General features: G+C 40.2%; 2 protein-coding genes and 1 pseudogene across 2 annotated transcripts in view; 1 reads left to right on the plus strand and 2 right to left on the minus strand.

Annotated features, from left to right (window-relative positions):
* EIF1B (eukaryotic translation initiation factor 1B) overlaps positions 1 to 23,833 on the minus strand; it is a 634,827-nt gene that overhangs the window by 499,644 nt on the left and 111,350 nt on the right.
* The window catches only part of GORASP1 (golgi reassembly stacking protein 1), a 737,102-nt gene that overhangs the window by 140,080 nt on the left and 573,189 nt on the right, over positions 1 to 23,833 (plus strand). The gene's annotated exons all lie outside the window — the stretch shown is intronic.
* On the minus strand, positions 18,607 to 19,471 carry LOC125998183 (bifunctional phosphoribosylaminoimidazole carboxylase/phosphoribosylaminoimidazole succinocarboxamide synthetase-like; annotated as a pseudogene).

Here is a 23,833-nt window from a genome sequence, read left to right on the forward strand (position 1 = left end):
GACCCTCATCCTGTATGAGACAGGACCAAACAAGACACACCAGTGGCTTTAGACCACTGGATTGATTCACATATGGTCAGCAGATGGGACCATATTTGACATAAAGACAGGGATGAAAGGTCATGGGTGATGGTGATACTGGTGGATGTAGAAACTTTTAACTTCAACATACTGGAATCATAATTATGGAACCAAAACAATATGATGATGATGATGAGGAGGAAGAGTTTATGGCTGCTGCTACCATAGAACCAGGAGGGCATCTGATGACTCAGTTCAAAGTTGAATTTTTTTTGTTGGTTTTTAGGCCCTGTGATACACAGGCCTTACTCCTGGTTCAGACATTACTCCTGTCAGGGAGAAATTTAAGGGACTTGAGGGTGTTGGGAATAGAACCTGGGTCAGTGACATGTAAGAAAACACCTTAATTCCTGTACTATTATATCTCTTGTCCCCCAGAGCAAATCTGTCTGTCTTCTTCAAACCATTCAAATGAAGCTAACCTTACATTTTTTGAAGGTAGATCTATTTAGAGTTGATATTTACTTGAACTGATGTATAGGACTTAATGAGTTTGTCAAATCTGAACCTAAACAGAAAGTCCTGGCCTTCTGGTAAATGAGCTTCCAGGCGGGCAGTTGAAGGAAGGACAGGAGCTGTGCTAGGGCAGCTAGATGGTAAGAAGTGCTGTGTGGGCCTGGGTTGAGTGACAAAGGTCCTTTGGCCTTTGGACAAGTGTACAAACTGCCACTATTCCCATTTCTGCTCTGAAAATGGAAATAATCACAGCGCAATTTTTACAATAATTGCAGGGACTAAATGGCTGAGTGCATAAATGTGTTGAGAGCTCTTGCTGCTTTGGGAGCATTTAATGGCCATAAGTTATTGCTACTGCTTTTATCAATGGTACGTATGCTGACTCCCAGGAACCACTCAGCTCCCATGAGGCAAGGTGCAGTTTGCTTCCTGCTTTGAGCAGAGAATGAACTTTCCGGAAGCAGGTCTAGAAAGCTCTGTTCCCAGACACCTACAGGAAATTTTCTTGGAAACTGATCTTCCAACACTTCCCTTCCACTTTGACTTATTAAGGAGCTGGTTATGGATGAGGCAACGTGTAACATAGAAGAAAATGCCCATCTGATGAGTTTCCCTCCTGTCTTGGCCAATTTTCTCTTTATCCATTTTTAAAGTGGAATTGGTTCGTTTACTCAGTGGTGTTGGGACCCCCAGGAGTTCCTACTAAGGAGAACGAAAGCCAATAGAGAAATGACTAAAGAGAATCATTTCTAATGATGAGGGGACTGTGCAAATACATTAATTGTACCAATTTTCCAATAGAGGGAAGTAAAGAACGTCTGCAATGGCTTCTCTGTTTAGAAGTTAAAAGACCTAGGAGAGGCCCTAAGGACCAAATAGAGCTGATTTCTCATTAGCTCTTTTTCCTGAAAAGTGCTTAATTTAAAAATGTTTAGAGGAAGTACTGAGTAGGTTAAACAGCTCTCTTGCAATCTCATTTAGACAAACTTTTTTTTTCATTGAAAAGCATTTGGGGAATACTATGTGTCAGGGGAATATGGGAGAGGATTACATTCCAGGAATAGATTCTCAGGTAAATTTTATTTTTCATTTCTTTTTTAGTGGGCATACCCAATTGTGTTCAGAGTTTCTCCCAGTACAGTACTTGCTCAGGACAGGCTCCTGACAGTGCTCTGGGGATTATGCAGTTTTGGGGTAGAAATCAAGGCTCCCACATGTAAATAATGTGCTTCAACTCTTTAGGTCATCTCATGTTCCCTTTGGCCTGCTGTTTGTAGGCTCAAAATTAGGGTACCACTCACTTAGTTTTAGAAGATGGTGAGAAAGTCAAGGCCACTTTGTGAAAATCTAGTGAATTTGCACAAATTGACAAGAAAAGAAAAATGTATGTGTGTGTATTTATGTATAGGAATGTACCAGAGGCCGAAGCAGTGGCACGGGGTGTAAGGCCTTGCAAGTGCTAGCCTAGGATGGACCACGGTTTGATCCCCCATTGTCCCGTATGATCCCCCGAGCCAGGAGCAGTTTCTGAGTGCATAGCCAGGAGTAACCCCTGAGCATCACCGGTGTGGCCCAAAAACAAAAGGAAAAAAAAAGAATGTTAACTGTAAATGTAGGGGATATATAGGTGTGAATAAGTGTGTAAGTATGAATGAGTGTATAAGTGTGTTTTTGAGTATGTGCCTATGTGTGAGTGAGTATGTGAAGTGTGAGAATGTGTGAATAAGTCTCTAACGTGTGTGGGCAAATGAGTGTGTGAATGAGTCTGTGTGTGAATGTGTCTCTGAGTGTGTGTGAAGGCATGTGTGTGTAGATAAATGTGCTAGTCTGTGTGATTTACAGCCACATACAACTCTTGGGATCTAAAGTTTGATTTAGAATCAACTGTAACCTAGCTTTGTTGTGAACCTAGGTGCATCCATGACAGGCTCAAGTTTTAAGGAACAAAGACTAGGCCAGAACAGTCAGTTTCAGGAACTTCAAAGGCATGTACCAAAACAGTTAGATAAACTAGCAACACCTGGGGACCAGCGAACAGACAAGGTCACAGGCACCCAGTGGCCAACCCAGTGGCTAACCCTTCTCTACTACTTCAGCAGACACAGATGACAAAGCCATAAAGACCATGATATTCCACTCTAGATATCTAGCCATAAAATGAAACATCGTAGACAATAGCCAATCAATTTAAAGGTGAACTGTGTAAGTTTGAAGCCTCTATTACCCTATAAAAGGAGTCTGAGAGCTCAGTAAGGGGTCATTGTCTTGAAGGGGTGACCCCAGCGTGCTGGTAAATAAACTCCCATGTCTTATTGCAGTACTGTCCATCTCCTTGGTGTCTTTGTAGGTTGTATCTCAAATTCAGACCTTACACAAAGGCCCTCGCACAGTCATCTCTTATAAAATGTTGGCAGGATGACTAAATATTTGACATCTTCCCCCCTCCCCTGAGTAATATCTACATCCCACAATTGAGTAATGCATGCTGAGCCCAGAGAAGTGTTTCCGGTATCTGTGCAGAACCAAAAGTACAGACTGGCTTTAGGAAGTGGAAGAGATTGTCCAGTGGTGCAGGGACTAGAGCTCAGAACCCTGCAACACAGCTCAGGGGAGGAGAGAAAGTTTTGGAACCCAATGGTTCTGACTCGAATTTCTGACTGTGAGATGCATGTGTTGAGTAACTGGGTAACTTGGCCGTTATGAACCTCAAGTGATGCAGAAGTAAAGGTTCATCTGGTATTGCTGCTCTGAAGAAACCCTACACAGGATAAGAAGCAGCTCTTTTCTGCTCTGCTCCCCTGGGGTCAACAACTTTTGGCTCACTGGCCTGACTCTGCCTTCAGCTGCAGCTCTGGGGGGGGGGGCAGGTCATCTGCCCTGGAGAAAGATGGGCAACTCGAGAGAGGGTTCTAGGAACCCAACACAGGGAATCTGCAATTGGTCAAAAGCAGCATATGGGTGACAAGGACAGTCAACTACCTTCAGATGGCCCCTCTGCAGAGCCTCTCATCAGTCTGGGGAGGTCTTGATTCCACAGGTGCCAATGACTTCAGTGTCAAACCTAAATTTCCATTCTTCCTTTATCCCTCACTCTCTCACTGTTTCCTCATTTTTGTTCTCTGGAATGACCTACACAATGCCTCTGTACTAGAGATCTTTACCCAGGGGCCAGGGTTAGCAGAGTAGCAGAGCACTGACCTGCATCAGTGAGGTCCTGAGTTTGATTCCTAGCACTGGGAAAAGTGGGGGTGGGGTGATAAAGAGAGCCCTTATGCTATGGCTCTATTTCTCAAAGACCCAAATGTTAGACAATTTCAGGAAATGACTTAGTATTTGTTATGTAAGGGTAGGGTCCACAGCAAACTCCTCATTCTATATTTTTAAATAAATAAATAATTTAACTGACTCACCATGAAATAGACAGTTACAAAGTTGTTCATGATTCCTCCAAGAAGAAATACAAATGGTCAAAAGGCACATGAAAAAGTGCTCCACATCACTAATCATCTGGGAGATGCAAATCGAAACAACAATGAGGTACCATCTCACACCACAGAAACTGGAACACACCACAAAAAAAAAAATCAGTGGTGTGGCAGGAATGTGGAGAGAAAAGAACTCTCATTCACTGCTGTTGGGAATGCAGTCTAGTCCAACCTTTATGGGAAACAATATGGAAATTTCTCAAAAAACTGGAAATTGGACTCCCATATGATCCAGCTATATCACTCCTAGGGACATGTCTTAGGAACACAGAAACACAATACAAAATTGCCTTCTGCACACCTATATTCATTGCAGCGCTACTTACAATAGCCAGGATCTGGAAACAGCCAAAATGCCTAACAACTGTTGAGTGGCTAAAGAAACTGTGATATACATATACATATACATATACATATACACACAATGGAATACTATGCAGCCAACAGGAGAGATGAAGTCATGAAATTTTTCTATAGTTGGATGGACATGAAAACTATTATGCTAAGTCAAATAAGTCAGAGGGAGATATAGACACAGAATAGTCTCACTCATCTATGGGTTTTAAGAAAAATAAAAGACATTATTGTAATAATGCCCAGAGATGAGGGCCAGAAAGACAAGCTCATGATATGAAGTTCAACACAAAGAGTGGTGAGTGCAGTTAGAGAAATAACTACACTGACAACTACCATGACAATATTAATGAGTGAGAAAAGTAGAATGCCTGTCTTGAATACAGGCAGGGTGTGGGGGAGGAGGGAGATGGGGACATTGGTTGTGGGAAGGTTGCGTTCTTTTCTATAACTAAAGTCCAACTACAAACATGTTTGTAATCATGGTGCTTAAATACAGATATTATGAAAAGTGAAATAAAAAAGAATGAAGAGATGGAGGGAAGAATGAGGGGAAGAGAAAAAGAATATAAAATAAACAAAGTTGTTCATAATGGGGGCCGGGCGGTGGCGCTGGAGGTAAGGTGCCTGCCTTGCCTGCGCTAGCCTAGGACGGACCGCGGTTCGATCCCCCGGTGTCCCATATGGTCCCCCAAGAAGCCAGGAGCAACTTCTGAGCGCATAGCCAGAAGTAACCCCTGAGCATCACAGGGTGTGGCCCAAAAACAAAAAAACAAAAAACAAAACAAAGTTGTTCATAATGGAGTTTCTGTCATGCAATGTCTAACACCCTTCACCAGTGCATATTTCCTCACACCAACATCCAGAATTTCCCCCCGCGTTTCCACTCTGCCCATATGTAGGGCAGCCACTTTTCTTTTCTCTCTCTCTCTCTCTCTCTCTCTCTCTCTCTCTCTCTCTCTCTCTCTCTCTCTCTCTCTCTCTCTCTCTCTCTCTCTCTCTCTCTCTTTCTCTCAGTCTCTCTCCCTGTGAACACTGTGATTTAAAATATTGTTACTGAAGAGATATCATGTATATTACTTTGCCTCCTTTCAGCTCCCAGTTCTTGTCCAGGGTGATTGTTTCCAACTATCATTGTTATAGTGGTCTCTTCTCTTTCCTAACTGCACTCTAACTACTTGTGGCAAGTTTCCTAGCATGTACTGGTTCTCTTCTCAATGGTCACTGGATATTAATGCCATACTATCTTTATATATACATATGTATACATATATGTCTTTATATATACATATCTTTATATATATATACACTTAGATATATTTCACTAATGAGTGAGATCAATATCTATCCCTCTTCCTCAGACTTATTTCACACAGCATAATATATAATACGAAATCCATTCATGTATAAGAAAATTTCATGTCTTCATTTTTTCTAACTGAATAGTATTCCAAGTCCAAATACTTGGTTCTGTGCAGACCCTCCTGACACAGGAAACGCTTCTTTAGACTAAGTGTTGAATAGAATAGAATAATAGAATAGAATAGAATATGAATATTCTAACTATGGTATTATAGATGTACCATAGTTTCTTTATGCACTCATCTGTTCTGGGCACTTGGGTTATTTCCAGATTCTGGATATTGTGACTAGTGCTGCAATAAATTTCTTCTTCTGACAAGGATTTTGGTGACATGTGGCCTTCCTAAAGAAGACCTGTTTGGCTGTTTCTGTTTCACAGAAAGGGATCTTCAATGGTGGCAGAATGCACGTCTCCTAGACCCAACTTCTATTTAAAAAAAATCCTTCTCTTAGAGGAAGAACCAATTCACCTAGGTTCTCTGTTTCTTAGGAAAATAGAAGCTGGAGGTTTGTGAGAACCTTATGCGGAGCAAAGTGAAGAAGAAGGGGATGCTGACAGGAATTAAAGACCTGGAAGAGTCTTTAATCCCACAGGTTCAAGCTAAATATCCGTCTCTTCATCTTCTCCAGGACATATCTATTCAGGTTGAAAATCTGAACTTTCTAAGCCTTTCTCATCTCATCTGCCCTAGCCTCATTTCTACGACTCTGTCACTTGTGCTAGGACCCATCCACTTCTTTCCTCTTTTGTGCCATTATCTTTCTGATTGTCTTGCTAGTACATGGTCTCCCACCCAAGACAGTCTCCTTAGACAGGAGCAAGAGTTACCATTAAATAAACCATTAGCATTGCCTGAGATGGTTTTCCCCAAAAAAAAATATTAAAACTCTCTGATTTATATTCTACCCCTGAGTTCACATGTATAGAGAAATCTGACCAGCATGATAAGGCTCCATTTCCTGGCCCTATCTCCTTCCTCCCTTTCTCCCTTTTTCCCTATCTCCTCCCTCAGCTTAAATACCCCCCTTTTTTTTTGTTTCGGGCCACACCCGGTAATGCTCAGGGGTTACTCCTGGCTATGTGCTTAGAAATCACTCCTGGTTGGGGGACCATATGGGACTCCTGGGGACTGAACCTTCCAGGAATGATTTCTGAGCACATAGTCAGGAGTAGTCCCTGAGCGCTGCCAGGTGGGGCTCAAAAACAAAAATAAATAGGGGCCGGAGCAGTGGCACAAACAGTAGGGGGTTTGTCTTGCACGTGCTAACCTAGGACATGGTTCGATCCCCCAGCATCCCATATGGTCCCCAAACCAGGTGTGATTTCTGAGCGTATAGCCAGCAGTAACCCCTGAGCATCACCAGGTGTGGCCCAAAAAGCAAACAAACAAACAAAAAACAAAAACAAATAAGTAATTAAAATTTAGTTAGGATGTTCTTAAATTTATAAAGTGGCCTCATTATTTATCATCCATTCATGATCAGGAGCAACTGCTTGAACTTGGGCCTTATTTGCATATCAAGGGGGGAGTAACATGGACAGACATGGAATTTGGGGCAGAGGACAGGAAAGTATGCAAGTTGAGACAGTCAAGAACTGTTCTGCATCTGGTGTGACCTGATAACTAGTTTATTCCCTCACATAGAGCAAGAAATTCCAGAAGCAGAGTAATATTTCTTTCTAGTGAAGCTTTTTGTTGAATACAAGTGTCTCCCTCCTGTTAAGAGTTTCCACTGAAAAAGCAGAAAAAAGAGATCTGTTTGTATGCCTACAGTATTCAATGCATGCAGTACTCTACACTTTTATGTTGACACCCATGAACACAGTAATTTGTGTTAATTAAGTCATATCCAAGCATGAGTCACTGTTGATATGCATTGGCGTAAACATGTTAATCCTCACTGAAATCATGAATGTGTTGTATGCTTCTGCCAGCCCCACTATACAAAGGAAGATACAGAACAAAGGTTCTTTAATCATTCATAGTAAATAATGGCAGGTAATAGCTCATCAGGGTCCAAGGCAGCTGGTATAACTTTGAGAGAAACTGTACCATCCCTCTCATGCCATATGTTGACCAATTGGGTGGGTGGGGGGTGTCAGGGCCAGGAACAGAAATCTTGCCAGCATGTCCTTGAACTCACCTGGGGACAGCAAAGTCAGAGACTACCACCCTTTGGGGGGGGCACACCTGGCAATGCTCAGGGATTACTTATGAATTAGTCCTGACAGTGTTCATGGGAACAATGGAATGCTGGGGATTGAACCCAAGTTGGCTATGTGCAAGTCAAGTGCCCTGCCCACTCTACTATTATTCCAGTGCCCCTTAATTTGTATTTAAAAAAAAGCTCATGTGATATTCTGTTATTTTCTATTAATGTAATGCGGGTAATTAATGGATCTCTATATAGTGGCTGACCACTCACACTGTAGAGCATGCTGAAAAGTCTGGTAGAATGGTCTCTAGTTAAAGGATGTTTCCCTAAGGGACAAGATAGGGATGCCTAAGGACCTCTCCCGGGAGAAAAATAGGGACAGAGAGGACTCCATTCTCAATTCTCTCTTCCAGAAGTGACCTGGTGGGAGTGGGAGAAAGGGAAAATGGAACAACAGGAAGGACTCTTTGGCTATATTTGTAGGCCAGCACCAGACAACCATCTTCATGTTCAGGGTTGAAAAGGTGAGAAGATAGAAGAGGATCTGTAAGGTGGTAGGTAACAAGGGAGAAAGGAGGGATTATATATAACGAAATATATACAACATAGGTAGGCATTATGTACAATACAGATGAGATGGACATAGGGGAGTCCACCACATACAAACTCACATCCACCCATATAGAGACATTGGAGATCTATTTGTAGGCTGCAGTTGAAGGACTAACCCTTATAGAATGGGTCAGAGCACTTAAAAATATGGGGCCAGCACATGGGGGGGAGGTTTTTTTATTTCTAGGCACTTCATCTATGGTGAGGTCAACTTTGTTAAATAAAAGCTTCTGGGGTTGAATTGTGCATGGAACATTTAGAACAATCATAATTTTCACATCTAGAGTACTAAGCAATATGGTAGTGAGCACTGTAAGAGGAGTCTACTCCCTGAAGTATTGTCTACCATGTCTCGAGCATCCAGGTTCCTTTCCTGAAAGCAAACTGACAACATGGGCATTATGATATAAAAGTATACTATCTTGAATTTTTTGAAAACAATTGCAAAAACATACACAATGAATGGGGCCTGCAATACAATTCTTGGATGTGCAGTTACCTATTTCAGTGGTCTCTATGGAATAAGCATTAGATCATAATAGCAGGCATAATCAAATGGAAAATAAATAAATGGAAGTATTTTCTCAAGACATTGCCATATTGAGCACTGTTATTGACTTCTTATATGATAGAGCAATGAAATATGAAACTAGGGTGACCAACCTGTATCTCCAAGAACCACTGTGGACAACAAAGCTAAAGGATGTTATATATCAACCCAGATGCCCAACAACAAATGAGTGACTAAAGAAACTGGTACAGAACACAATGGAATACCATGCGTCTGTCAAGAAAAATGAAATCATGAAAATTTCCTATACATGGGTGGCATGGAAATTATTATGCTGAGTGAAATGAGGGAGAGAGATAGACACCCACTAGTATCACTCAGCTATGGGATTTAAGAAAAATAAAAGACATTATTGTAATAACACCCAGAGAGAGTAGAGATGAGGGCTGGAAGGACCGGCCCATGATATGAAGCTTACCACAAAGAGTGGCGAGTGCAGTGAGAAAAATAATTACACTAACAACTATCACAACATTGTTAATGAGTGAAAGAAGTAGAATGCCTTTCTGGAATACAGGCAGGAGTGGAAGGAGGAGGGAGATGGGGGCATTGGTGGTGGGAAGGTTGTGCTGGTGAAGGGAGTGTTCTTTTTTATGACTGAAACCCAACTACAAACATGTTTGTACAAACATGGTGATTAAATAAAGATATAAAAAAGAATGTTATATATTTAAAATAAATATCCGCACTTTTTTAAAAACAAAGAGTGCTTGAAGAAGCAAACTGGCCATTTCTAAACTAAGGCTATTGCCAGGATGCAATGGTTTCTTAGGCCCTGAATTTGCAGAAAGAATACTGAAAGTATTTTAGACTGCTTTCTTTCTCTATGTATTTGGATTATATTTAGGTACATTTTAATGGATTTCTTTGGAAGCTTAATGCCAGTATCTCCACTTCTAATTAATTAAGTGTCAACTCTGCAGTTCCTGCAGGCAAATGCATTTACCTTCCAAAATGTGCTTTGGCCCATTGTAATGAATAATGTGACCTTCTGGAATGAAGACCAGGAGCTCCAGGAGCAGGGCAGTGGGTGTTGAGGGTCTAAGATCTACAGCCACTGGCTATTTCTAAGCAGCTACAATTGGGATCTGCAGAGCCAGAAGTTGGAATACAAAGGTCTTTGTGAAGACAAACAGAGAAGGAAGGTTTGGGGACATTCAAATCTCAGTTGAGTTTTCCATTGCAGGAATTCGTGGACATACTGAACAACAAAATAATTGCTGTTATAACTTGTATATGGCTCTAAGGAGGCTCCTTCTAATCACTGTTCCGCCCATTTTGGAATCTTCCTTGGTCACCAACTTCTGTAGCTTGGAGAATGAATCTTAGGCCTGTGCTCTAAGGTTGTTCTGAATGAGCTGGTTGCTGTGAACGTGCATGCTTTCCGAATTTGTTCTTCACTCACTGATTTCTCTGAGTTCATCTTTCTCACTCACTTTTTATTTTTATTTATTTTATTCTTAATTTATGTTATCTTTTTATTTTATTTAAATAATTGTGATCTACAGAGCCCTTCATAGTTGAGTTTCAGATATACAATACAAGTCAGGGACTTTTCTACCACCAGGGTCAACCTCCCTCCACCTATGGACCCGACTGTCCCACCACACTTTGCCTTCTGGCCTGTCCCTTTAAGGCCCCTTTACGTTTAGATTGTTAAAGTTTATGTCCCTTGATTCTATTATCATTGACTTTGGCTTGGATATTTAATTCTGTCCTTATTTATTTCCCGCCAATGCATCTGAGACCACTCGCCCCCTGGCCCCAGCCTTTCTTTATTCCTTTCTTCTTAGTTTTATAAAAAATGAGGAAATAATTTTCACTTACCTTTTAAAAAATGATTTTAGATTTTAGTAAGACATACAGATGCAAAATTTACTACTAACTTCCTTTTTTGGAGGGAGAGGAGAAAGGCCTTCACATAGAACTTGTAAGGCCCAAGGAATGCACTCGTGGGTCCAAAGTGCTGAGCTGTTTGTGGTACAGATTCTGCCTGATGATGCTCAGGGGGAGCATGTGATGCTGAGGATTAAACCTTAGTCAGCCACATACTAAGTATGTACTCTGTTGTACATCACCTGGTCCTTCCGGTTACATTCTCTACATGTACATTTAGTGGCCTGAAGCAGCACATTCACACTCACAGTGCAACCATCACCACTATTCATCTCCAGATCTCTTTTCAACTGTGAATCTAAAGCTTTTCCCCCTTAAATAATAACCCTTGGACCAGACAGATGCACAGAGAGAGATTTCGGGCTCTTGCCTTGCACAAGGCCGATTCTGGTTTGATCCCCCAACTACAAACAAGAAAGAGTCAAGGGGTAAATCCTGAGCATGGCCAAGAACCACCCCATTACTGTATTAATGTTATCTTTAAGCGGTGATGATGCTCTAAAATGTCCCCCTGTAATGGTCAACAGTATTGATATAAAAGGGAATCCTGAGGGTTAAGAAGGGGGCCTAGGTGGAGACCTGGGGAGAGCCAGCAAAGCAGGAGGCCATCAGCCAAATGCATCTTGCTCAGAAACTTCTCTTTCTTTCTCTCAAGAAAAAGCTTCTAGAAATAATAGACTCATATAGCAAAGTGGCAGGCTACAAAATTAACACAAAAATCAATGGCCTTTCTATACATGAATAGTAATAAGGAAGAAATGGACATTAAGAAAACAACCCCATTCACAATAGTGCCACACAAACTCAAATATCTTGGAATCAACTTGACTAAAAATGTGACGGACCTATACAAAGAAAACTATAAAACTCTGCTCCAGGAAATAAGAGAGGACATGTAGAAATGGAAGCAAATACCCTGCTCATGGATTGGCAAGATTAACATCATTAAAATGGCAATACTCCCCAAAGCATTGTACAGATTTAATGCGATCCTCTAAAGATACCCATGACATTCTTCAAAGAAGTGGATCAGGCACTTTTGAAATTCATATGGAACAATAAACACCCTAGAATAGCTAAAGCAATCATTGGGAAAAAGACTATGGGAGGAATTACATTCCCCAACTTTAAACTGTACTACAAAGTACAGTAGTTATCAAAGTACAATAGTTATCAAAACAGCATGGTATTGAAATAAAGACAGGCCCTCAGATCAGTGGAATAGGCTTGAATATTCAGAGATTGTTCCCAGACATACAATTACCTAATTTTTGATAAAGGAGAAAGAAATCCTAAATGGAGCAAAGAAAGCCTCTTCAACAAGTGGTGTTGGCACAACTGGCTAGCCACTTGCAAAAAAATTGAACTTAGACCCCAGCTAACATCATGTATGAAGGTTAAATCCAAATGGATGAAAGACCTTGATATCAGACTCGAAACCATAAGATACATAGAACAACACATAGGCAAAACACTCCAGGACATTGAGACTAAAGGCATCTTCAAAGAGGAAACTGCACTCTCCAAGCAAGTGAAAGCAGAGATTAACAGATGGGAATATATTAAACTGAGAAACTTCTTCACCTCAAAAGAAATAGCGCCCAGGATACAAGAGCCCCCCACTGAGTGGGAGAAACTATTAACCCAATACCTATCAGACAAGGGGCTAATCTCCAAAATATACAAGGCACTGACAGAAATTTACAAGAAAAAAACATCTAATCCCATCAAAAAATGGGGAGAAGAAAATGGGACAGACACTTTGACAAAGAAGAAATACAAATGGCCAAAAGACACATGAAAAAATGCTCCACATCACTGGTCATCAAGGGAGATGCAAATCAAAACAACTATGAGGTACCACCTCACACCCCAGAGATTGGCACACATCACAAAGAATGAGAACAAGCAGTGTTGGCGGGGATGTGGAGAGAAAGGAACTCTTATCCACTGCTGGTGGGAATGCCATCTAGTTCAACCTTTATGGAAAGTGATATGGAGATTCCTCCAAAAACTGGAAATCGAGCTTCCATATGACCCAGCTATACCACTCCTAGGAATATGCCCTAGGAATACAAAAATACAATTCAAAAATCCCTTCCTTACACCTATATTCATTGCAGCACTATTTACCATAGAAAGACTCTGGAAACAGCCAAGATACCCTTCAACAGATAAATGGCTAAAGAAACAGTGGTACATATACACAATGGAATATTACACAGCTGTCAGGAGAGATGAAGTCATAAAATTTTCCTATACATGAATGTACATGAAATCTATTATGCTGAGTGAAATAAGTCAGAGAGAGAGAGAGAAAGACGCAGAATGGTCTCACTCATCTATGGGTTTTAAGAAAAATGAAAGACATTTTCGCAATAACAACTTTCAGACATGAAAGAAAAAGAGCTGGAAGTAACAGCTCACCTCAGGAAGCTCACCCCAAACAGGGATGAGTTTAGTTAGAGAAATAACTACGTTTTGAACTATCCTAATAATGAAAATGTACGAGGAAAATAGAAAGCCTGTCTAGAGTACAGGCGGGGGTTGGGTGGGGAGGAGGGAGATTTGGGACATTGGTGATGGGAATGTTGCACTGGTGATGGGTGGTGTTCTTTACATGACTGAAACCCAAACACAATCATGTATGTAATAAAGTTGTTTAAATTAAAAAAGTGAACAATATATATATATATATAAAGAAGTGTTTCTTGTCCCACGAAACGTACCAGTTTGGCCCCAGAGTTCCAGGCTCCCTGTTCCCCACTCTTGCTTTCTGCAAACATTAGGCAAGTGTTAAAAGGCTATGTCCTCTCTCTCTCTCTCTCTCTCTCTCTCTCTCTCTCTCTCTCTCTCTCTCTCTCTCTCTCTCTCTCTCTCTCTCTCTCTCTCTCTCTCTCTCTCTTTCTGTTGCGTTTCATTTCACTACCTTTCAAGTCCTCCCCCAAAATCACTTCTTATGTCTAGATCCCCTCCAGCTCTGAAAAACCATTCAACTTTTGCTCTGTGAATTTGATTATTCAAGGTATCTCATCTAGGCGGAATCAAATAGTATTTGTCTTTTTGTGATTTTCTTATGTTAGTTGGCATAATGTTGTCAAGGTTTGTGTGTGATGTAATGATATGGGAAGAATGAAATTTCAGTTTTTGATCCTCAGGTTCTTTTTTAAAAATGTTATTTTTTATTTGGACAATCCTCATGAATTTTTTATTTAAATCCTCAACCTGTGAGTACAGTAAGAAATTTAGGGGCATAAATGGGTTGCTACTCAGACAACTAAGAGGCATGACCTTTCAGTAGCCTGTTCTAGTGGTTTGGGCAGTGATGAATGGACCATAAATCATAAATTATGATTCAGAACAGAAGGATCCAGACCAACTTGTTTTCTAAGTGGAAAAGGGAATGGGGGTCATGAAAACATTTAGTAGATCAACAAATATAATGGACAGGGCTTAAAACAACCACCCCAAATATTCCTATCAACAAGACCCCCCCCAAGTACTATGTTTGTGCCCATACTGCTTCAGTGCACCACAGTGTATTGTCACCAAGTAATCAGTCAAGAAACCCATTGCTTTGCTTTTCTCTGGTTTGTCCCACATGTGTACTGTGTTGCCGGGAATCTTTTTATTTGAGGTGTTCTGTGTCTATGCTCTCGGACACATTTTCAGGTGATAGCCTATTTGCAGTCCATCTTGACAGTAAACAATTCAATCTCCTTACTCAACCAAGATGTCTCAATGTGATTGGTTCAACAATCTGTACATCCTACCATAATCTAAAACCACACAATTTTATATTTTCTACTAGCTGCATAGTATTCCATTGTATGTGCAGATACCATGATTTCTTTATCCATTCATCTGTTGTGCAGAATGACTTAGGGATATCCAGGTGACTAGCTCACAGCTATGCTGCTCAATCTCCCAGTGATTCTAATTTAGTAGGATCCAAAGAGACCTGAGAATGTACAATTCTAACAAGTATGTGCTAATACCTGGACCGGGGCCACCATTAAATTAGGTCCTCAAAAAGACTTATTCCTAACACCCCATCTACAGTTTCTTCCCTCAGAGATCTATAGATGGACTAGATAATGAGTCTATTTTAAATAGAACTTGAAAAAAATGGCTGCCACCAACTCCCCAATTCATTTGAGTCTTAATCTCCCCAAAAGAAACAGAAGTAACTTGGTGTTTGGCAAAGGTCAAGGCTTGAAAACTACAGTTGTAGAAGGAGCAGAAGACAATGAAGGTAAGTGAAAGCAGCCAGAACACCCAAACTGAGACTCAGATCTTGTCTACTGAAGCCATGTTAGGTAAGGTGCTGGTGTTGTCAAAATCATGGTTACTTTCCCAAAGGGAAAGAACAGTTCAGTGAAGGCAGGTAATAGGTTCACAGAAACTCAGCTAGTAGGTAAAAAGTCCAGATTCCAATTTAAGGCTTCACCACCACCCTCCAAACCTCAGTAAAACTGTGTCTCTGAGCTCATCCTACCTTCTGGGTCATACAAGAGCATTTATAAATGGTTTGAGGGCAGGAGGACTGTGAAGAGGTTTGCAGAACCCTCCTGGAGATCTGGAAATTTCATACTTGCTATGTTTTCCCATTGCTATTCTGAGGCTGAGCCATAGGCACCGTGCAGTCAGATGCAGTATAGGCTGGATTTGCTTAATGTTCTCAGTTTTAGTCTCAGCTGGCTTATCTAGGACTAGTTTTTCACTTGTGTCTCTTGCCTAGTAGCTAATCAAGTCGTAATTGGAAACAGAAATGCAGCCTCTTGACTGAATCACAGGATGACAACAGACCGAGGTAAATGAGAGCTTGGCTTGCATGAGCTTGTGCTTCTTCTGCTAATGAATCTGTGCAAGCTGGAAACCCAAATCCAATTTAGAGCAATGGTCTGTATTAAGATCTGCAGCACATAGATAGGGTTTCTCACTTTTGTTGTTATGGCAGGATCAAGTTCCCCCAAATCTCTTGGATTCCACCAACATTACTTTTTAAAATTCTAAGAATAACAGTCACACCATATATCTCCTATGTCACAGCATAGAGTTTGAGGAAGCCTTAAAGAACACCACCCAATAAATTAACCCCCCTTATAACACAGGGTGCTAATAAGATATGACAAAGAGATTGAATGTGTTCATTAATTCCATATACTTGGACCATATTTTGCTCCAACACCCACTATTCTTCAGACTTATTAGAGGATGTGAAATGAGATGAACTTCATTTCATTTTTCTTTTATGCATTAGTTAGGAGTGAAGGATAAGAAAGAGAAGGAAAGTGCCCGGAGCACAGCAGCGATTGCCTTGCAAGCAGCCGATCCAGGACCAAAGGTGGTTGGTTCGAATCCCGGTGTCCCATATGGTCCCCTGTGCCTGCCAGGAGCTATTTCTGAGCAGTCAGGAGTATCTGAGTATCGCCGGGTGTGGCCCAAAAACCAAAAAAAGAAAAAAGGAGAAGGAAAAACACAGCTGCCATGTTTGTACTTGGCCAGCTACATTGGTTTACTCTGTTTTCAAAAGAGATGTAAACATTATGAGTTCATTGGCCATACAGCTGAAAGCTGGCAAACTCAGGAAGAAAGGATGGACCAAGTCCTAACCCTGCTGAAGCTGTGCCTGCTGCATCCATCATCCAGAATTGATGCTTCATCAATGACCCTGCTTCACCACTCCTCTACAGCTCTCTGTAGACACACCAATTTGATCAAAACTCCAGGTCTTCCAGTTTGGGAGGTGATATGACCAGGACATTTTTTAAGTGAATGCATGCATCTCCCCACTGCCTTTTCCTACTTCTTGAAGCCTGGAAACCAGAAACATGCCTCACAAAAGCTGCAACATTGGCAATTGTACTTGGAATTCTTGATCTGTACAGTCTAGTGATAACTCCATTTTTGTTTAATATAGTCATCCCCATAGTTACACATAAATTAAGATGCCAATGTGTACCTGAATCCACCTAATCTTCAGAAATAAATGAATTAACAGAATGATCAATTGGCAATAAGAGCAATTACTAAACCTGCTGCTACTTAATGACTTCATTGGAAATACAATAATTTTCATGAATTTGCTTGTCACTGTACTTTTATTTTTCTTTTCTATCTTTCTTTCTTTTTCTTTCTTTCTTTCTTTCTTCTTTCTTTTTTCTTTCTCTTTCTCTCTCTCTTTCTTTCTCTTTCTCTTTCTTTCTTTCTCTCTTTCTTTCTCTTTCTTTCTTCTTTCTTTTTTTCTTTCTTTCTTTCTCTCTTTCTTTCTCTTTCTGCTTTCTTTCTTTCTCTTTCTTTCTCTTTCTTTCTTTCTTTCTTTTCTTTCTTTCTTTTTCTTCTTTCTCTCTTATTTTGCCATAAAGCTTTACCAGTGCTTTTTTAGGAGGGGGGTTTGGGTCACACCTGTGGCACTCAGGGGTTAATCCTGACTCTGCAATCAGAAATCACTCCTGGCAGGCGTGGGACACCATGTAGGATTCCGGGATTTAAACTGAGGTTCCTCCTGGGTTGGCCACGAGCAAGGCAAATGCCCTACCACTGTGCTATCTCTCTGGCCCCTATTTCTTTTTTTAAAATAATTTCACTCCCACTTATCTGGAAACAAACGTAATATGATCAACTAGTGATGTGATACATGTTCTTTAAATAAAAAAAATTAAATTTAAAAAAGAAAGAGGACAGAGATGTCCGTGAAGTAGAGAGATGTCAGTTCTACCCACATGACTAATAAATTAATTGGGGAGGGGTATCGGCCACACCTGATGACGCTCAGAGGTTACTCCTGGCTATGCACTCAGAAATTGCTCCTGGCTATGGGACTTCAGGGGATCAAACCACGGCCTGACCTAGACTAGCACCAGTAAAGCGAATGTCTTACACTCTGCCCCACTGCTCCAGCCCCAATAGAATAATTATTTTAAAGAACCAACATTTGCAAAATTATTGAGTTTTACTTGAGTTGTAGTTGTGTTTAGAACCAATCTCACTCACCACCATTGTCAACTTTCCTCCATCAGAGATCTCGTTTCCCTCACTCTTGACCATCCCACTTCCCAGTTAGCCACCTGAACAATACATGTTAAACTTTGGATCTTGTAGGTTTGATCTCATGTTTTCAGTGTTGTTGCATCTGTGGTTTGCATAAATAGCAAATTTAAACTTTAAAAACCCAAACTTAGAAAATTGCAAACTAGGGGCCGGCGAGGTGGTGCTAGAGGTAAGGTTCTGCCTTGTAAGCGCTAGCCAAGGAACGGGCCAAGGTTTGATCCCCTGGTGTCCCATATGATCCCCCCCAAGCCAGGGGTGATTTCTGAGCGCTTAGCCAGGGGTAACCCCTGAGCATCAAACGGGTGTGGTAAAAAAAATGCAAACTTCACTGGTAATAATCAGCTAATTTCACTGCCAAGTATAAGTCCCACAGAAATACAATCTTTCTAGCATCCCCCATATTTTTTTCAGTTTATAGAGGTTCCTTGCTAATTCATATAGTTAGAAATCAGATTTCCTTATAACTTGGGCTGCCTTCTAAACAAAGCTGTGAGGGATCACATAATAAAGCCAATTGGATTGAGACCTTCAACTGGGGCATTTGCAGAGTTTGAAACAGAAGCTATGACTTCTCTTGTATCAAGCAGTGATGTTCACTTTTATAGATTGCCTTCTCTGGTTATTTTTATTAGCCTACTTCAAGGAAATTCATGTGTTCAATACATTGCTTGCGATCTGGCCATACCAAATAATCATTTAATTTGAATATCTGAACTGCAAATTTAGCTATCCTTCTGGAGAAAGTACTGTTGAACAGCCAAGACCACTGGGCAGTCGAAGAGAAGACCACGCATCCTGAACTCCCCAGTCTGGAGTGAGGGAAGGACAGCTGTAATGGGGTACCAGAAAGCACTGGACCTATATCATTGCTTCTCCCTGCCATTGTCATAAGTACCTTAGGAATGCCATCTCCTTCATACTCAGATTTAATCATTAGAGTTTCATCAAGTCCTTTGTGAGCAGATGTTACTGTAGGTTCACAGGGAATCCCAAGATTTCCATATGCCTTCCTAATTGTTTTCATAGTGACCAAGACCAGAGGTTAAGCCCATTAATACTACAACCCAACACTGACTTTCTGATTTTAGAAGCAATCTACAATTACTGCAACCATTCAAAAAAAATTTGACCATTTGGAGCCCTTCAGGAGTTATTTCTTCGAGATCACAGTTTGTCTTTTTACTAGCTTCAATTTCCTGATGGCCAAAGTCTCTATGAATCATATCAATGACATCAGCAAGAACAATTATTTTAGTGTTTACTTCAACACCGAATTCAATCTCAACCAGTATACAATTCTGAGGCAACCAGGACTTTTCCAGTATCTCAAAAATGGTCTGTGAAGTCTGACTCATAATGCCCACTTCAGTTTGGCCTATAACAATTCAAATAAGGCAAATTTTTTTTCAGCAATCAGTTGTTCCTCAGACCACTGTGGGTCATTATTGGATCATCCTTGAAAAGTCCTTTGTCCTCTCCTAATAATGGCGGCAGCTGAGGTTTCTCCTACAGTCCAAGGACCAAATTACAGCAGGAAATGCAGTCAGAAAGAACCAATTAGAGCTGAAAGCTGTGATCTCAAATAAAAATTACCAGCTGTGTTTTTCAGTTATTGTAAGTAGCAGGTATCAAAAATGCTTTTACCAGAAAATATGGGGATACTGCTTTTATTGTACCCAATAGTGAAATTATTCCAATTGAATGGGTTTGTAGAAGAATCCCAACTGGTTCTTTTTTTTTGGGGGGGGGGGTCACACCTGGCCATTGCTCAGGGGTTACTCCTGGCTTTATGCTCAGAAATCACTCTCAGCAGGCTCGGGGGACCATACGGGATGCCAGGACTTGAACCACCGTCCTTCTGCATGCAAGGTAAACATCCTAACTCCATGCTATCTCTCCAGCCCCCCAACTGGTTCTTTACTCAAAAGAAATCCTGGAAGGATATCAAGGAAGGATATAATTTTTACCCACGTAAAGTGGAGATGTTTTTCAAGGATACTTTCTTGGAAACATTGGTGGAAGTAGGTCAATACTGGTGGTGGGAATACCCCTGTTCACTATATATCTAAAATCTAACTGTGAGTAACTTTGTAAACCACAATGGTTTCAATAACATTAATTTAAAAAAAGAAATAATTTTATAAATATTCAAGAGTAAACAGGCTCTGAAAAAAAAAAATGGGGCCGGAGCAGTGGTGCAAGAGGTAAGGCATCTGCCTTGCCTGTGCTAGCCTAGGACGGACCGTGGTTCGATCCCCAGCGTCCCATATGGTCTCCCAAGCCATGAGTGATTTCTAAACACAAAGCCAGGAGTAACCCCTGAGCATCACCGGGTATGGCCGAAAAACCAAAAATAAGCAAATAAACCAAAAAGAAAAGAGTGAACAGGCTCTGATCCAAAGGAAGAAAAGCACCTGACAAGGATCCTACCTATGTGGTTGGGAAAATCTACAATAAATTGACCTGAGGCCTAAAGTTTGGAAAATATGATAGAATGGCTCCAAAAAAGGCCACCCTGCTCTAACCTTTTCCGCTGAACCCAGAGAGACCATTTAGCTTAAACTAATTTTGATAAAAGGAATAGATGCCTCCCTGCAGCTGCAACGACAGTGATGAAGCCAGCTTGGGTGACTAAAGCACAAAAACATATGCATTAGTTCAGAATCCTAACCTTCAGACTTTGCTCTTAGAGACAGGGGCAATGCCTTTTCTCTTTTTGTTCATTAAACCAAATCCCTCTGCAAGGAGTCCATCATGGTGTTACACAATAACTTGAAAGTCTGGGCAGAAGGTCTCTCGTCCCATTTCCCAGATCTTCTCATTCCAGTAGACTTTCTCAGTCATCATGGAAGGAGTATCAGGTAATTATTATATGTGCCTAGCCCCAATGAATGGGGCTAGGAAGGGGACCCAGTGAACAAACCACAGGCAACTCTCAGTGGCCATCTGAAAAGACCCTTCATGGGATCTTAAGAACATCTTAGCTAGTACTCGAACTGTATTCATCTCTCTTGGCGGTAAGCTTCATATCATGGGCTGGTCCTTCAGGTCCTCATCTCTATTGTCTCTGGATATTATTACCATACTGTCTTTTTTAGTTTTGGCTTAATTTTTGAAGTGAGGAGAGCCTTTTTTGCTATGAAGTTGATTAGTTGGATGAGGTGGTTTCTAGGGGTGTTGCATCACAGTGAGAATGCAAATTGTCAGTGCTCATTGTTATCGCAAATGGTCAGTGGTCAGTGTTATCGCATGGGGTCCCAAACTGGTAATTTGCCGTAAGGCCCCATGGAAACTTAATCCAGCTCTTCACACAGGTGAGGAGTAGGAAACCCAATTTACTTGACAGTGCATGATTAGATAGATAGATAGATAGATAGATAGATAGATAGATAGATAGATAGATAGATAGATAGATAGATAGATAGATAGATAGATAGATAGATAGATAGATAGATAGATAGATAGATAGATAGATAGATAGATAGATAGATAGATGATAGATAGATAGATAGATAGATAGATAGATAGATAGATAGATAGATAGATAGATAGATAGATAGATAGATAGATAGATAGATAGATAGATAGATAGATAGATAGATAGATAGATAGATAGATAGATAGATAGATAGATAGATAGATAGATAGATAGATAGATAGATAGATAGATAGATAGATAGATAGATAGATAGATAGATAGATAGATAGATAGATAGATAGATAGATAGATAGATAGATAGATAGATAGATAGATAAATAGATAGATGATAGATAGATAGATAGATAGATAGATAGATAGATAGATAGATAGATAGATAGATGATAGATAGATGATAGATAGATAGATAGATAGATAGATAGATAGATAGATAGATAGATAGATAGATAGATAGATAGATAGATGATAGATAGATAGATAGATAGATAGATAGATAGATAGATAGATAGATAGATGATAGATAGATGATAGATAGATAGATAGATAGATAGATAGATAGATAGATAGATAGATAGATAGATAGATAGATAGATAGATATGTGTGTGTGCTCTTCAGTCGTGTATGATGTTATATGTTGTGTTCTGTGTAAGCCCCAGTTCACACTGTTGTGACCTCTGAGCAGTGCAATTCAGCCATATGAACTTGCATAGCCATCTGCCTATATGTGCCTTCTTTTTTCCTGCAGTGGAATCTGACCTCATGGGTGTTCTCACCCATGTGATCAGATTCCTGTGCAAGTTCACAGAGCACGGGGCGGTTTGCATATATTGGTGTGGACTGGAAAGGTGGTGGGAAAACTGGCTCTGAAACTGTGCTGGTTTCCACACCACACCAATGTGAGCCTGAAGAAAACGTGGAGTTCCATCAATCTGAGCACTGTTGAGGCTGAAATGATGTGAACTGGTAAGCTGCACTGATGGGCACTGATCGGCCTATATTGATGGGCAGTGCAGCTGTATGTCTCTGTGTGGTCTAAGTTATTGCTGGTATATTGTTTTTGTAGCACTGTATATATGTTTATTTTACTTATAATTGATGCATGCTTGCACCACTTGTTATGACTAGCAGTGACAAATATGGAACCAGACAATGATTATCTCAATACCCAAAAGCAGGCTCATATTTCCCATTGAAGTACTGGTAAGTGTGTTGATTTAAGTTTATTTGTTCTTCATTTTAAATATTATATTTATTCCCATTTTGTTTTTTTTATCTCATTATAAGATATTTCCAATGTGCATAAGAATGCTTTCATAGTTTTTTTAAGACTATATCCAGCCCTCCAACTGTCAGAGGAACAGTGAACTGGCCCCTGTTTTAAAAATCTGGGGACTCCTATTCTAGATGGTGGGCATTCAGTTCTCTATCTTGGTTTCCCCACAAAGCACCAGTGGAAGCCTCAATTACACTGTATTTAAAAATCAGAAATAAATCTCCATGCTTATCTAAATGTACATAAAGAAAGTAATTTATGTGCCCAATTCTTTTTCTTGTAGAACCCTGCCTTAGGACATGTTAGATTATTGGGGCAAAATTTGTATCTTAATGCACATTTGTATCTTTGTACACATATGCCTTTAGGTTTTAAATTATTTTGTCACTTATCATAGAGTTAGAGCATAATCATGCTCCATGAACTTATATTGGATCAATTGAAATTTTGATTTTGTTGCTAATATGTACTAGTATTCAAAGGACTTGTAAATAATGAAACACCTTTGCAATCTAGGGCTATTAGAATGCAACAGAAACCATTTAACTAACCTTACTTAACCTATAGCTTGTTAAGATTTAGAGTGGCAACTGTAAGTACTCGATAATCATTAAGTACCAATCAAGCATTAATGAATCATGGTGACTAATTATTTATAATTAATAGAGTTTGTTAGATATTATGAATGATCAAACATAAAAAATCAAACACATGGGCCATCCATTACCCGAAAACAACTAAAATAGATTCACAGGTGTTGATAACATGAATATGAATGAGATTCTAACAAGCTATATGCAAAGGGTGGAAATAATAGCATTTGGTGATCGTCTAGTCCTCTGGAGATAGAAAGTATCAGCCATCACTAGAGAGCCTTGGATTCCAGTCTCCCTATCATCATATTGCAGAAATTCAGGTTAGAAACAAATGCCTTGTTTGTGGGCCTATATGTGTGCCTGTGCAATGGATTAATTTCCTCAACTGTAGACATTTCCCAAATGCTCTGTAGGATAAAGTTAATTAAAAATTACAGATAAGAATATGCATGGGATATGATTAAAGAGTAATATTACAAGTGTGATGAAAAACATGG

The sequence above is a fragment of the Suncus etruscus genome, chromosome 20 (assembly GCF_024139225.1).
Source record: "Suncus etruscus isolate mSunEtr1 chromosome 20, mSunEtr1.pri.cur, whole genome shotgun sequence".
In the NCBI taxonomy this organism is placed as follows: Eukaryota; Metazoa; Chordata; class Mammalia; order Eulipotyphla; family Soricidae; genus Suncus; species Suncus etruscus.